The following is a 14,672-nucleotide window of genomic DNA, read 5'->3' as shown; positions in this document are numbered from 1 at the left end:
CTTGATCTGTGCCAAGATGACTGAATAGGAACAGCTCCAGCCTCCAGCTCCCAGTGTGAGCGACACAGCAGATGGGTGATTTCTCCATTTCCAACTGAAGTATTGGGTTCATCTCACTGGGGTGTGTTGGACAGTGGGGGCAGGACAGTGGGTGCAGCCCATTGAGAGCCAAAGCAGGGCAAGGCATCACCTCACCCGGGAAGTGCAAGGGGGAAGGGAATTCCCTTTCCTAGCCAAGGGAAACTGTGACACACAACACCTGGAAAATCGGATCACTCCCACTCTAATACTGCACTTTACCAAGGGTCTTAGTAAATGGCACAGCAGGAGATTATATCCCGCGCCTGGCTCAGAGGGTCCCATGCCCACAAAGCCTCCCTCATTGCTAGCACAGCAGTCTGAGATCTAACAGCAGGGCAGCAGCGAGGCTGGGGGAGGGGTGCCTGCCATTACTGAGGCTTAAGTAGGTAAACAAAGTGGCCGGGAAGCTCCAACTGGGTGGAGCCCACCGAAGCTCAAGGAGGCCTGCCTGCCTCTGTATACTCCACCTCTGGGGACAGGACATAGCCAAACAAAAGACAGCAGAAACCTCTGCAGATGTAAATGTCCATGTCTGACAGCTTTGAAGAGAATAGTGGTTTTCCCAGCATGGAGTTTGAGATCTGAGACCAGACAAATTGTCTGCTCAAGTGGGTCCCTGACCCCCAAGTAGCCTAACTGGGAGACATCCCCCACTAGGGGCACACTGATATATCACACTTCACACGGCTGGGCACACCTCTAAGAGGAAGCTTCAAGAGGAACAATCAGAGAGCAACATTTGCTGTTCAGCAATGTTCACTCTTCCACAGCTTCTGCTGCTGATACTCAGGCAAACAGGGTCTGCAGTGGATCTCAAGCAAACTCCAACAGAGCTGCAGCTAGGGGTCCTGACTGTTAGAAGGAAAACTAACAAACATAGAGGACATCCACACCAAAACCCCGTCTGTATGTCACTAACATCAAAGACCGAAGGTAGATAAAACCACAAAGAGGGGAAAAAGCAGTACAGAAAAGCTGGAAATTCTAAAAATCAGAGTACCTCTCCCCCTCCAAAGGAATGCAGCTCCTTGCCAGCAATGGAACAAAGCTGGACAGAGAATGACTTTGATGAGTTGAGAGAGGAAGACTTCAGACAATCAAACTTCTCCAAGCTAAAGGAGGAACTACAAACCCAGTGCAAAGAAGCTAAAAACCTTGAAAAAAGATTTGACGAATGGCTAACTAGAATAACCAATGTAGAGAAGTCCATAAACAAACTGATAGAGATGAAAACCATAACACGAGAACTATGTGACAAATGCGCAAGCTTCAGTAACCGACTTGATCAACTGGAAGAAAGGGTATCAGTGATTGAAGATCAAATGAATTAAATGAAGCAAGAAGAGAAGTTTAGAGAAAAGAGAGTAAAAAGAAATGAACAAAGCCTCCAAGAAATGTAGAACTATGTGAAAAGACCAAATCTATGTCTGATTGGTGTACCTGAAAGTGACAGGGAGAATGGAACCAAGTTGGAAAACACTCTGCAGGATATTATCCAGGAGAACTCCCCTAACCTAGCAAGGCAGGCCAACATTCAAATTCAGGAAGAACAGAGAACGCCACAAAGATACTCCTCAAGAAGAGCAACTCCAAGACATAATTGTCAGATTCACCAAAGTTGAAATGAAGGAAAAAATCTTAAGGGCAGCCAGAGAGAAAGGTGGGGTTACCCACAAAGGGAAGCCCATCAGACTAACAGCGGATCTCTTGGCAGAAACTCTCCAAGCCAGAAGAGAGTGGGGCCCAATATTCAACATTCTTAAAGAAAAGAATTTTAAACCCAGAATTTCATATCCTGCCAAACTAAGCTTCATAAGTGAAGGAGAAATAAAATCCTTTACAGACAAGCAAATGTTGAGAGAGTTTGTCACCACCAGGACTACCCTACAAGAACTCTTGAAGGAAGTACTAAACATCAAATGGAAAAACCAGTACCCGTCACTGCAAAACCATACAAAAATGTAAAGACCATCAATGCTAGGAAGAAACTGTTTCAACGAACAAGCAAAATAACCAGCTAACATCATAATGACAGGATCAAGTTCACACATAACAATATCAACCTTAAATGTAAATGGGCTAAATGCTCCAATTAAAAGACACAGGCTGGCAAATTAGATGAAGAGTCAAGACCCATCAATTTGCTGTAGCCAGGAGACCCATCTCACATGCAGAGACACACATAGGCTCAAAATAAAGGGATGAAGGAAGATCTACCAAGCAGATGGAAAACAAAAAAAGCAGGGGTTGCAATCCAAGTCTCTGATAAAACAGACTTTAAACCATCAAAAATGGTCCCATTTACATAATGGTAAAGGGATCAATTCAACAAGAAGAGCTAAATATCTTAAATATATATGCACCCAATACATGAGCACCCAGATTCATAAAGCAAGTCTTTAGAAACTTACAAAGAGACTTAGACTCCACACAATAACCATGGGAGACTGTAACACCCCACTGTCAACATTAGACAGATCAATGAGACAAAAAGTTAACAAGGATATCCAGGAGTTGAACTCAACTCTGCACCAAGCAGACCTAATAGACATCTACAGAACTTTCCACCCCAAATCGACAGAATATACATTCCTCTCAGCACCACATCACACTTATTCCAAAATTGACCACATAGTTGGAAGTAAAGCACTCCTCAGCAAATGTGAAAGAACAGAAACTATAACAAACTGTCTCTCAGACCACAGTGCAATCAAACTAAGGATTAAGAAACTCAATCAAAACCACTCAACTACATGGAAACAGAACAACCTGCTCCTGAATGACTACTGGGTACATAACAAAATGAAGGCAGAAATAAAGATGTTTTTAGAAACCAATGAGAACAAAGACCCAACATACCAGAATCTCTGGGACACATTTAAAGCAGTGTGTAGAGGGAAACTGATAGCACTAAATGCCCACAAGAGAAAGCAGGAAAGATCTAAAATTGACACCCTAACATCACAATTAAAAGAACTAGAGAAGCAAAAGCAAACACATTCAAAAGCTAGCAGAAGGCAAGAAATAACTAAGATCAGAGCAGAACTGAAGGAGATAGAGACACAAAAAACCCTTCAAAAAACCAATGAATCCAGGAGCTGGTTTTTTGAAACGATCAACAAAATTGATAGACTGCTAGCAAGACTAATAAAGAAGAAAAGAGAGAAGAATCAAATACACACAATAAAAAATGCTAAAGGGGATATCACCACTGACCCCACAGAAATACAAACTACCATCAGAGAATACTATAAACACCTCTACACAAATAAACTAGAAAACCTAGAGGAAATGGATAAATTCCTTGACACATACACTCTCCCAAGACTAAACCAGGAAGAAGTGGAATCCCTGAATAGACCAATAACAGGCTCTGAAATTGAGGCAATATTAATAGCCTACCAATCAAAAAAAGTCCAGGACCAGACGGATTCACAGCCAAATTCTACCAGAGGTACCAGGAGGAGCTGGTACCATTCCTTCTGAAATTATTCCAATCAATAAAAAAAGAGAGAATCCTCCCTAACTCATTTTATGAGGCCAACATCATCCTGATACCAAAGCCTAGCAGAGACACAACAAAAAAAGAGAATTTTAGACCAATATCCCTGATGAACATCGATGCAAAAATCCTCAATAAAATACTAGCAAACCGAATCCAGTAGCACATCAAAAATCTTATCCACCATGATCAAGTTGGCTTCATCCCTGGGATGCAAGGCTGGTTGAACATATATTCAAGTCAATAAACGTAATCCATCACATTAACAGAACCAAAGACAAAAACCACATGATTATCTCAATAGATGCAGAAAAGGCCTTTGAGAAAATTCAACAGCCCTTCATGCTAAACACCCTCAATAAACTAGGTATTGATGGGACGTATCTCAAAATAATAAGAGCTATTTATGACAAACCCACAGCCAATATCATACTGAATTGGCAAAAACCAGAAACATTCCCTTTGAAAACTGGCACAAGACAGGGTGCCCTCTCTCACCACTCCTATTCAACATAGTGTTAGAAGTTCTGGCCAGGGCAATCAGGCATGAGAAAGAAATAAAGGGTATTCAGTTAGGAAAAGAGAAAGTCAAATTGTCCCTGTTTGCCGATGACATGATTGTATATTTAGAAAACCCCAACATCTCAGCCCAAAATCTCCTTAAGCTGATAAGCAACTTCAGCAAAGTCTCAGGTTACAAAACCAATGTACAAAAGACACTAGCATTGTTATACCCTAATAATAGACAAACTGAGAGCCAAATCATGAGTGAACTCCCATTCACAATTGCTTCAAAGAGAATAAAATACCTAGGAATCCAACTTACAAGGGATGTGAAGGACCTCTTCAAGGAGAACTACAAACCACTGCTCAACAAAATAAAAGAGGACACAAACAAATGGAAGAACATTCCATGCCCATGGGTAGGAATAATCAACATCGTAAAAATGGCCATACTGCCCAAGGTAATTTATAGATTAAATGCCATCCCCATTAAGCTACCAATGACTTTCTTCACAGAATTAGAAAAAACTACTTTAAAGTTCATATGAAACCAAAAAAGAGCCTGCATTGCCAAGACAGTCCTAAGCCAAAAGAACAAAGCTGTAGGCATCATACCACCTGACTTCAAACTATGCTACAAGCCTACAGTAACCAAAACAGCATGGTACTGGTACCAAACAGATATAGACCAATGGAACAGAATAGAGCCCTCAGAAATAATACCAGACATCCACAACCATCTTATCTGACAAACCTGACAAAAAAAAGAAATGGGGAAAGGATTCCCTATCTAGTAAATGGTGCTGGGAAAACTGGCTAGCCATATGTAGAAAGCTGAAACTGGATCACTTCCTTACACCTTACACAAAAATTAATTCAAGATGGATTAGAGACTTAAATGTTAGACCTAAAACCATAAAAACCCTAAAAGGAAACCTAGGCAATAACACTCAGGACATAGGTATGGCAAGGATTTCATTTCTAAAACACCGAAAGCAATATCAACAAAAGCCAAACTTGACAAATGGGATCTAATTAAACTAAAGAGCTTCTGTACAGCAAAAGAAACTACCATCAGAGTGAACAGGCAACCTACAGAATGGGAGAAAATGTTTGCAACCTAGTCATCTGACAAAGGGCTAATATCCAGAACCTACAAAGAACTCAAACAAATTTATAAGAAAAAATCAAACAACCCCGTCAAAAAGTGGGCAAAGAATGTAAACAGACACTTCTCAAAAGAAGACATTTATGCAGGCAACAGACACATGAAAAAATGCTCATCATTACTCACCATCAGAGAAATGCAAATCAAAACCACAATGAGATACCATCTCACACCAGTTAGAATGGCGATCATTAAAAAGTCATGAAACAACAGGTGCTGGAGAGGATGTGGAGAAATAGGAACAATTTTACAGTGTTGGTGGGACTGTAAACTAGTTCAACCATTGTGGAAGACAGTGTGGTGATTCCTCAAGGATCTAGAACTAGAAATACCATTTGACCCAACCATCCCATTACTGGGTCTATACACAAAGGATTATAAATCATTCTGCTATAAAGACACATGCACACATATGTTTACTGCGGCACTATTCACAATAGCAAAGACTTGGAACCAACTCAAATGTCCATCAATGACAGACTGGATTAAGAAAACGTGGCACATATACACCATGGAATACTATGCAGCCATAAAAAAGGATGAGTTCCTGTCTTTAGTAGGGACATGGATGCAGCTGGAAACAGTCATTCTCAGCAAACTATCACAAGAGTAGAAAACCAAATACCGCATGTTCTCACTCATGGGTGGGAATTGAACAATGAGAACACTTGGACACAGGAAGGGGAACATCACACACTGGGGTCTGTTGTGGCGGGGGGAGGGATAGCATTAGGAGATATACCTAATGTAAATGATGAGTTAATGGGTGCAGCACACCAACATGGCACATGTATACATATGTAACAAACCTGCACATTGTGCACATGTACCCTAGAACTTTAAGTTTAATAAAAAAGAAAATAAAAAAAGTCATACTCTAGATTCCTGAAGCTGATATAGAGAAATTGGGATTACATCGTGGCTCAATGAATTTAGCCTTGAAGGTATTGATTTAAGGATATATTCACAGCTCTAAAAGGATTAAGTACACGTATCAACAAACTATCAAACTCATGCTAACTTTTGGCCATTCTTGCCTGGGAAAACAGAGGGCATTTCTCACTCTCTAGGTTATCTTATAGGCATCCAGAAAGCATTCCAGCTATTCGCTTGCCTCTTTCCACCATTAGACTGTACCTTTTCTGCAGTTCTTGACTTTATGAGTTTCATCATCATTATTATGTAGCACTGTGCCTAGCTCAATATATAGAATAGATATTGTTAAAATTAACTATGAAAAAATAGGATGCATCATTTTAAATCAGTGCTTCTCAAAATATCCATGGTAAATCCATTTTGATTTTGGTTTTTGATTTTTCCAGTTCACCTTGGATCAATATAATTTTATTGTTCTGACTTTGTATATAAAATTATGTGCTTCAGTACTACTGAGAAGTTGAATTGCTATAAACATCTTCAAACACTTTCCATTTCGGAACTTACCTCAGCACAGATAGGTAACAGACAGTTGCCAAACCAGCACTGGTTCATAGACCTCACTTTCAATAGCACACTACTAAATCAGTCCCTTCTTTAGATTCTCTCCTTGACATTTTGTTCTGGAACTGAAATCTTGCCATTGATATGACTATTATTCTTCCTCATTTAAAATATACTATACAATTATTTCCTTATGGAAACAGAAAGACAACATTGAGTGTACAAGAGAGAAGACAGAAAAGAGAGACAGTGAGAATCAGCATGTACTTTGCAGCTAGAATAATGTGGCTTCAGATTTTGACTGTGCCCACTTACTTTCTATCTGAGCTTGATAGAGTTACATAAACCCTTTGTGCCTCCATGTATTTTTAAAAATTGAGAATAATAATAAATATAATACAAACCAACATTTGTTGAATGTTTACATTGTTTCAGGCTCCGGGTAAGGTCTTACATACATGAAGTTCCTTAATCGCTGTAACTCTATGAAATAAGTAATATTCTCATCCAGAGATTGTATGCTAGAACAGTCAGTATTAAATACATTAGAAATCTCATCCCGGATTACACAGATAGTGAGTAGCACAGCCCGGACTTAAACCCAGAGATATAAGACATCTAAGCTTTTGCTTTCAGTATATTTACACATAGAGTGAATTCTAGAAGTAATGAGATAATACAGTATATCATACATCAGTTACTGAGGTTCATAGATGGTATTGTAGCTATCACTTGTACTGTTGATGCTGTGATTGCTGCAGCTACCATCTTCACCTTTAAAGGGGAAAGTGAAGAAGACAGAAAGGGAATAAAGAAATAAACACAATCTTCTTCACCATTATACTTGTTTCTGAGGCCAGTCTTTATGTTCTTAAAGCACCAAAGATAGCGGCTGTGAAGAATTTATTTGTAAAACATAGATTGTGATTTAGAATACATTATTGCCTAACTTTCAAGCATCCTAAATAGGTGAAAACACCCAAGACCTAAAAATCCTCAAGGAATCTTGTTTATGCCTTGAGAATATTGGTCACTTAACACTGATTCTAGGACCTCTTTCCCCACGTTGGAGAAGGTAGCGCTAGGCCGAGTCTCTTAACAACATGAGGAATAGCTCTGCTCCAGATTCAGGGCTGTGACAGTGTTGGCAAACACTTAAGTCCCTCCAGACATGGCAGAGCTCAAGTTTCTCCACAAAGTCAAGAAAATATAAATAATATTTGATAGTTATATTATTTTTAAATGTCTGAAATGCACTTTTGTTTTTGTGCAATTAAGAAAAGGATAATAGAATTTATTTTTATGAATCTATCTAAGCACCTATCTAAAGAAGTTCAATAAGTCTTCATGTACATGAAAGCAGCGTTTAAATGGAAATACTCTTTTCTTGCCCAGAAAATCTTTCTGAACTAATCTTCCAAACTTCTAAAGTAGTCACTGGTTAGAGTAATAAATAGTGACACTGAAGTCTCAAAGAATCTAGTGTGTTAGGTTTCAACATTCAAAATACAAATACTTTGAGAAAGTCATTTTGACCACATAAACAAATACACATAGCTCAATGTATATGTGCATCTCTGTTATTTCCAACTCTTATACTTATTTTGCCTTCAAACAAAACTAATCATGATTCTTTAAGCCCCTACTCTGAGTGTCTTCACCATCTGTTTGCCTAACCCATTTAACCTCTTTTCTAAGGTACAGAAGACATCTGTTCAGCTGAGACTTGGCCAACAAGCAAATTAACTATTTTGTATCTTGATATCTTCATCTGGAATCAGTGCATAACACTCTATCTCATAGGACGCCATAATTATCAGATGAGAGAACATGTAAAAGGATCTAGCACTGTGTCTTTTATTTAGTGGATAGTCTATAAAGAGAAGTTTTCTTATTCTCTATTATTCAATGTTCTTGAATACCCATAGTTGCATAGTTCTATTAAATTTGTGATTAATTTCATGAAAATTCTAGATGCTAAGTAATATTGCTTTCACTTTCAAAATAAAGAAACTGCAGCTAAGAAATATAAAGAGAATACTCAGTATTCACATAGCTATTGCATGGAAGAGCTAAACCTTACCCTTAGTCTTTTGATCTTATGTTATACAACAAGGTTCGTGGCCCTGCTCACTTGTATACATTTATATTCTTAATTCTACAACTGGATCATCTTTCTGATTCATACTTTATTTAATAATATATTCTTCCCTGGTGTTTTCTTATTATTTCATGAGTACAGTTTGTTTCTTTCCTACTAAGCCCATGGAAGCCACTACTAATTCTTGATCTAGAATATTAAATTAAATTAACTTAAGGAAGTTGAATTTAAAACACATAAAACTTACGGCCTACGTCTATTCAAACGTTTTATTTAAAAATGGAATTTGTAATAATCTCTGCCTTTAGCTGTTATATGCTGTCTTAAATGTAGAGTTACAGAATAGTACAATGAATAGTTCTTGTAGATACCACCCTTTCTATATTAGACAATGGACAATTTGGCACAGGAAAAAAAAGTATTCTCTATGAGCAGAGAGATCTTTCTTTGCCCAATTAAAGTCACACAGAAAATGTAAATAAATAAATGAATCTTTATTTTTCATAGTCATAATTGAGCTTTAAGAATAGCTGCTTCTCTCAAACAGGCAGACTCTAACCTTCTGCTGTAATCTTGGTTTCAACAAACATCTGGAAGATCTTCCTTTGTATTTCTTTGGTTTTCACAGTATAGACTATGTGGTTTAGCACAGGGGGTACAACAAGGTATGCATTTGCCATGAGGGCATGAGTCAGGGGTGACAGGTGCTTTCCAAAGCGATGAATGACACACACCCCAATGAGTGGCACATAGAAGATGAGTACAGCACAGATGTGTGAAACACAGGTGTTGAGTGCCTCCAGTCAACCCTCCCTTGAGGCAATAGCCATTACTGTTTGAAGTATAAACACATAGGAGAGGAGGATGGAGAGGGAGTCAGAACCCTTGGTGAAGATGACAGCGATGAGGCCATAGAGACCGTTGACGCGGGTGCTGGCACAGGCAAGGTGCATAACGTCTTGGTGGAGGCAGAAGGAGTGGGAGAGGATGTTGGAGTGGTAGAAGGGGAGCCTCTTGATGAGGAAAGGCACAGGGAAGACAACACAGACTGCCCTTGACAAAATGACTAACCCTGTTTTGCAGACCACACCATTGGTTAGAATGGTGCTGTACCTGAGAGGGGTCCAGATTGCCACAACCTGATCAAAGGCCATTGCCACCAGAATGCCAGACTCAATGGCTGAGAAGGTGTGGATGAAGTACATCTGAACAACACAGGCATCAAAGGCAATGGACTTGTAGTTAAACAAGAATACACCTAGCATAGAGGGCAAAGTACAGATGGCAAGCCCCATGTCTGCCAAAGCCAGCATGCACAGAAAGTGGTACATAGGATATGTAGAGATGATTCAGACGTGATGGTAGAGATTATGATGCTATTGCCAAAGAGGGCAATAACATATACAGCACCCAGCGGAAATGTCATCTGGTAATACTTTTGCTCAAGCCCTGGAATTCCAGTGAAGACAAAGTAAAGGTGTTGGAAGTGGGAGTAGTTATTATCTGCATGGTGCCAATGTGAGATAGTCATGGGAAAGGAACTCATGGGATCCTGATGAATGGCTTCCAAAAATACAGTGACAAAGATAAATGATACATTAGACTCTGAATTCCTTGAGAGTGGAGCCATTTTTTCCCCACATAACTGTGTATTTCAGGGGGTAGGGGAGGCAAAATTTAAGAGGCGACAGAATCCCTAAAATCATTACTCCAAAGTGCATCCTGTTGAGTAAGGTTCTACTGACCTAAGGGAAAATGACTCACCCAAGAATAAGTAAGTCATATTCAGCTTCAAGCAGACACTGTAGCACCAACCCATGTAGTAAAATATATTCTGCCTCTCCTGCTACTTTTTTCCTTGTTTCTAATCAATGTCTTATAAGCTACTGAGTCAGAAGCTGAGGACATAATAATTTAGCCACTATGAATATAACTGAGTCAAGATGAAATATGAATAGTTTGATTATCTACAAAAAATGCCACTCCCATTCATCACACTTCTTATATCCAGGGCTTTCACGAAGGCAATATATCTTGTGCCGAGGGCAGGGGTGGAAATACCCCTTGCACGCACCTAGCTTCTCTTTATGCATTCTCCTCCTTTGTTTCCCCAGAGCCTCAGAATCATTCTCAACCCAAGAACTACAGACACTTTACTCATTTAAAATTAAAAATGTTTGCCATTTCTAAATTAGTGAAATCTTAATATATGAGGAAGCATATTTCACTTGGTAAAGCAACAACAGCAATTGTTGGATAGACTAACCCATTCTGTCCAAGAGAAAGTAAGATACCCAGGACTCAATGGAAGACTTTTTCAGGATCAGGATTATCTGGCAATCTCTCGTTGCTAAGGCACAGTGATCATGTTACACCCTGATTTTCTGGATTATGGAGGCCTCCATGGAGATCTGGAAGGCACGTTCATATTGCCAGAACCAGTACCTATACTAACTACCAAAGACCCTTTGATGGGGTCATTCGACTTTGGACATGGTTGACAATGGTAGAATATACTCCCATTGAAAACCCATTAACCTTAAGACTCTCATCAGTTATCTTTATTGATTGATTGGAATCAGGTTGACTAAGAGGCAATGTAGTGTTAAGAGCATGGACTCTAGATCCACACATCCTGTATTCGGATCCCAGCTCCCCCTGATACTCAGTGAAGCCCCTACATATATAATGAGTGGGCAATAATAATATCTACTTCATAGGATCAGTGTGAGAATTAAAATTTAAAAGCCCTAGAAATAAAATGTGTTCTTTTATTATGATTATTTTGAACTAAAGGTTTTGTTGTTCATGTATACTCAGTATTAATATTGAATTCTTTTTTTTCTATTTTTGTTTGAATCTTTTGACCAGATTTTCTGCAGCAGAGGTAAAAACTAAGAGATTCTCCTCTATCACAAATAATCACATTTAATTCTGTATCCCTTGTATTTTTGAAATAATTTACTCTCTGCTTTACAACTATTAAGCATCCCACCTCCAGGCTATTGTACATTTCTGATTGACCCATTCTCATGATAAACTAAAAAGCATATTATAACTGTTTTTAACATCTCCAAAAATACCCTTTGAAAGATTTCTTATCAAGTTTCCTCCAAGCTTAGCCAGATTATTTTATCTATTTATATAACATAGCAATTTACTTCCATTTCTTTTATAAAAGACAGCTGAGTTAGTTCAAGTATGTGGCCTATGAGATTGCCAATAAACATTTTTATCCACTCAAATAACTGTTGTTTTGGTTTTCTTATGTCTTAGTGATTTTTTGAGAAAGAAAGCTCTTACTAATTTTGTCAAATAATTGTAATAAAGAGGAGGAATGAGGGAAAATTCTGAGAAGTGAGAAAATGGGAAAAGAAGAAAATAAGGTGGGAGGAAGGAAGGAGAGAAAAGAAACTAAAGGATAAAAACAAAAATTCAAAGAATGGCAGAGGTAAAAATTGAACTATTTCACATTTTAAGAAAACCTAAAACCTAGATAAAGAAAATAACTTGCCCTGAGTCAACAACATGTTGGTAGAAAAAAAAGAAGATAAAAAAATGGACAGGGGTGAAGGGAACTGCATAGCCTTTTTGAGGAGAATTACAACTGTTATGGGAGCTTGGGTGCTCCATTAGAGAAAACAAAAAATTGCATCTTTTGGTCTTGCATGAGTCCTCAGACTTTATTATTTACCTATATTGCCCAGGATCTAGAAAACAGGTAGAATTCAAATCTATCTTATGAAGATAAGGCTCTTGGACCCTAAGTTCTGCCTTTGACAATTTTTCCTGGCTTGACACTCTACTATATATACTGCCACATTTCTGGGAAAACGGGCTGTGTAAGTGTTCTGTATTTGCTCTCTAGTCTCCCACAACTTATGTGGACCCATTATAGACACTAGATTGAAGGAGCAGGTGGAAAATTAAACAAATTATAAAATCTCTTTATTATGTGAGTAGCAGCAAACAAAGAACCAAAAATAACCCTTTCACTTGCTATAAGTGTTAGAAAAACTTTCAGGTTTCCAGGCATTCTAGGACATTGTGAATAATAGTACAAGGTTGAGACTGGTCTTAAAAGAATAATTTTAACCTTCATTTTACTACTATGTAAGATGGGCAGGGTGGACCTTAAGAAACAGCAATAAAAACCCTCCTGATATAAAGATTAATTGTAACCATCTTTCACCTGAGAGTAGAGCCACAAATTTCTTCCTTTAGGGGGAACATTCCTACACGCCAATTATTTCAAGTTCTAGATAAAAGGATTTTTTTTAAAAGACCCAATACCTAACCAGTCTAGAAGTATGCACACCGTATTCTATAGCTGACATTTACCTTCTGCCTACATCCGTTCCAGTCACAGAAAGCTTCCTACCTTCAAAGGCAATGCATTTACTATAGAGGATCTGATTTCTATCTACCTCTTAGAAAAGGGTTATCTTTACACCATTAGGATAAATAAGTTGTGACTTCATATCTTTCCCTTAAAGCAGATGTGAGTGAGAAAAAAGACAAGGCACAGAACTTGAGTGCTTGGATAGGGGAATGAAGAACAAGGAAGATAAGGAGAAACGGAAAGGAGTACTTGGGAGCCAGTTAGAGATTTCAGGAATGATGTCAGAACATGTTCTGTCAACAGACCAACCTTATCTTCTGGTTTTACTCTCCAACTCACTTTGTTGCTGAGAGAAGCTTCAGCTAGAAGATGATTCTTAAGCAGCCTGAGGTTTGCCTGGCAAAACCACTGTCACTACCCCATGAGGGCTTTTATGTCCTGAGTTGCTCCAGCATTCCTCCCATTAGTGTGCCCTAGAGAGTTTCACAGATCCACAAACAGGGTTATTCCCCAGAGCCTTCCAAGGCTAAGAAGGTTTCTCTAGGGCTGAAATCGCCCTTTAGAGTCTCATATCTGGGAAAGAAGATAGTATTGAGGACATTTGAGAAATGTATATGTGTGTGTGAGTGTGTGAGGGTGTGTAGGGGGGGGCGGGGTGTGGGAAGTTCCAGGAGCTGGTTACTGCACAATCACAGTTTCTCAGGGACATCTTAACCATTTCACTATTTCAATGCCCTGAATAAATGATAGTTATTTTTATTTTTCTCAAAACATAGGAAAACTAACAAAAAAAGAGTTCAAGGAAAAGTTACTCCATGATTTTCCCATCCAAAAATAATTGTATAGTTGAAATGGCTTCCTAATAAATGAATATTTCTGCTATTTTATCTGCATTTTTCAGCCTTCAATATCAACTTAGTCATAAGTCATGCCCTGTGCAAAAGTAAAGTAAGAAGTCTTTCAGGGAAGCATCAATCAATGTCACAATCAATCAAGAGACAACGAATATTCCACAATATTATATTACTTTCAGATGCTACTTTCCCTACCTGCCCTATGAAAAATAATAACAGCAGCAATAATAATAGCAATAACAACATTCTATATTAATTCTACACTTTAGCAGTCACAATATTTATCACATTCATTTTTTTACTTTAATCATTATAATACACATAAATCGTCATAAACACAAGTAATCCTCCTATGAAGTGGATATGTTATTCTCATCCTCATTGTTCAGCAAAGAAAAGAGGACATTGGAAAATGACCCAGATTCTAGATGTAATTCTAAGAATTAAACTGTAGAAATTGCTTACGATAGAAATAACAGCAGTGGCTTCTCAGTGCACTAGGTATGTTCTGGACTTCCTGGAACTTGAAGGGCACCATGGCTAGGTAAGGAAGAAATGCTCAAATAGAATGAGGCTTATATTCCAAGCTCTCTTATTCATTTATCATTCATCTACACAATAGTCCCAGAGTAATTTAATATTAATGCAAATCACTTCTCTAACATGATAGTCTCTCAAAA

The 14,672-nt window shown here is 38.4% G+C and overlaps 1 pseudogene; it reads right to left on the bottom strand.

The window, feature by feature from the left end:
- Positions 1-7,562: 7,562 nt before the first annotated feature.
- Positions 7,563-11,808, bottom strand: LOC110741236 (annotated as a pseudogene).
- Between the last annotated feature and the right edge of the window lie 2,864 nt (positions 11,809-14,672).

Source organism: Papio anubis, chromosome 12 (assembly GCF_008728515.1).
Source record: "Papio anubis isolate 15944 chromosome 12, Panubis1.0, whole genome shotgun sequence".
NCBI lineage: Eukaryota > Metazoa > Chordata > Mammalia > Primates > Cercopithecidae > Papio > Papio anubis.
Note: the sequence above shows the minus strand (reverse complement) of the source record. Positions and strands in the feature narration are given on the sequence as shown.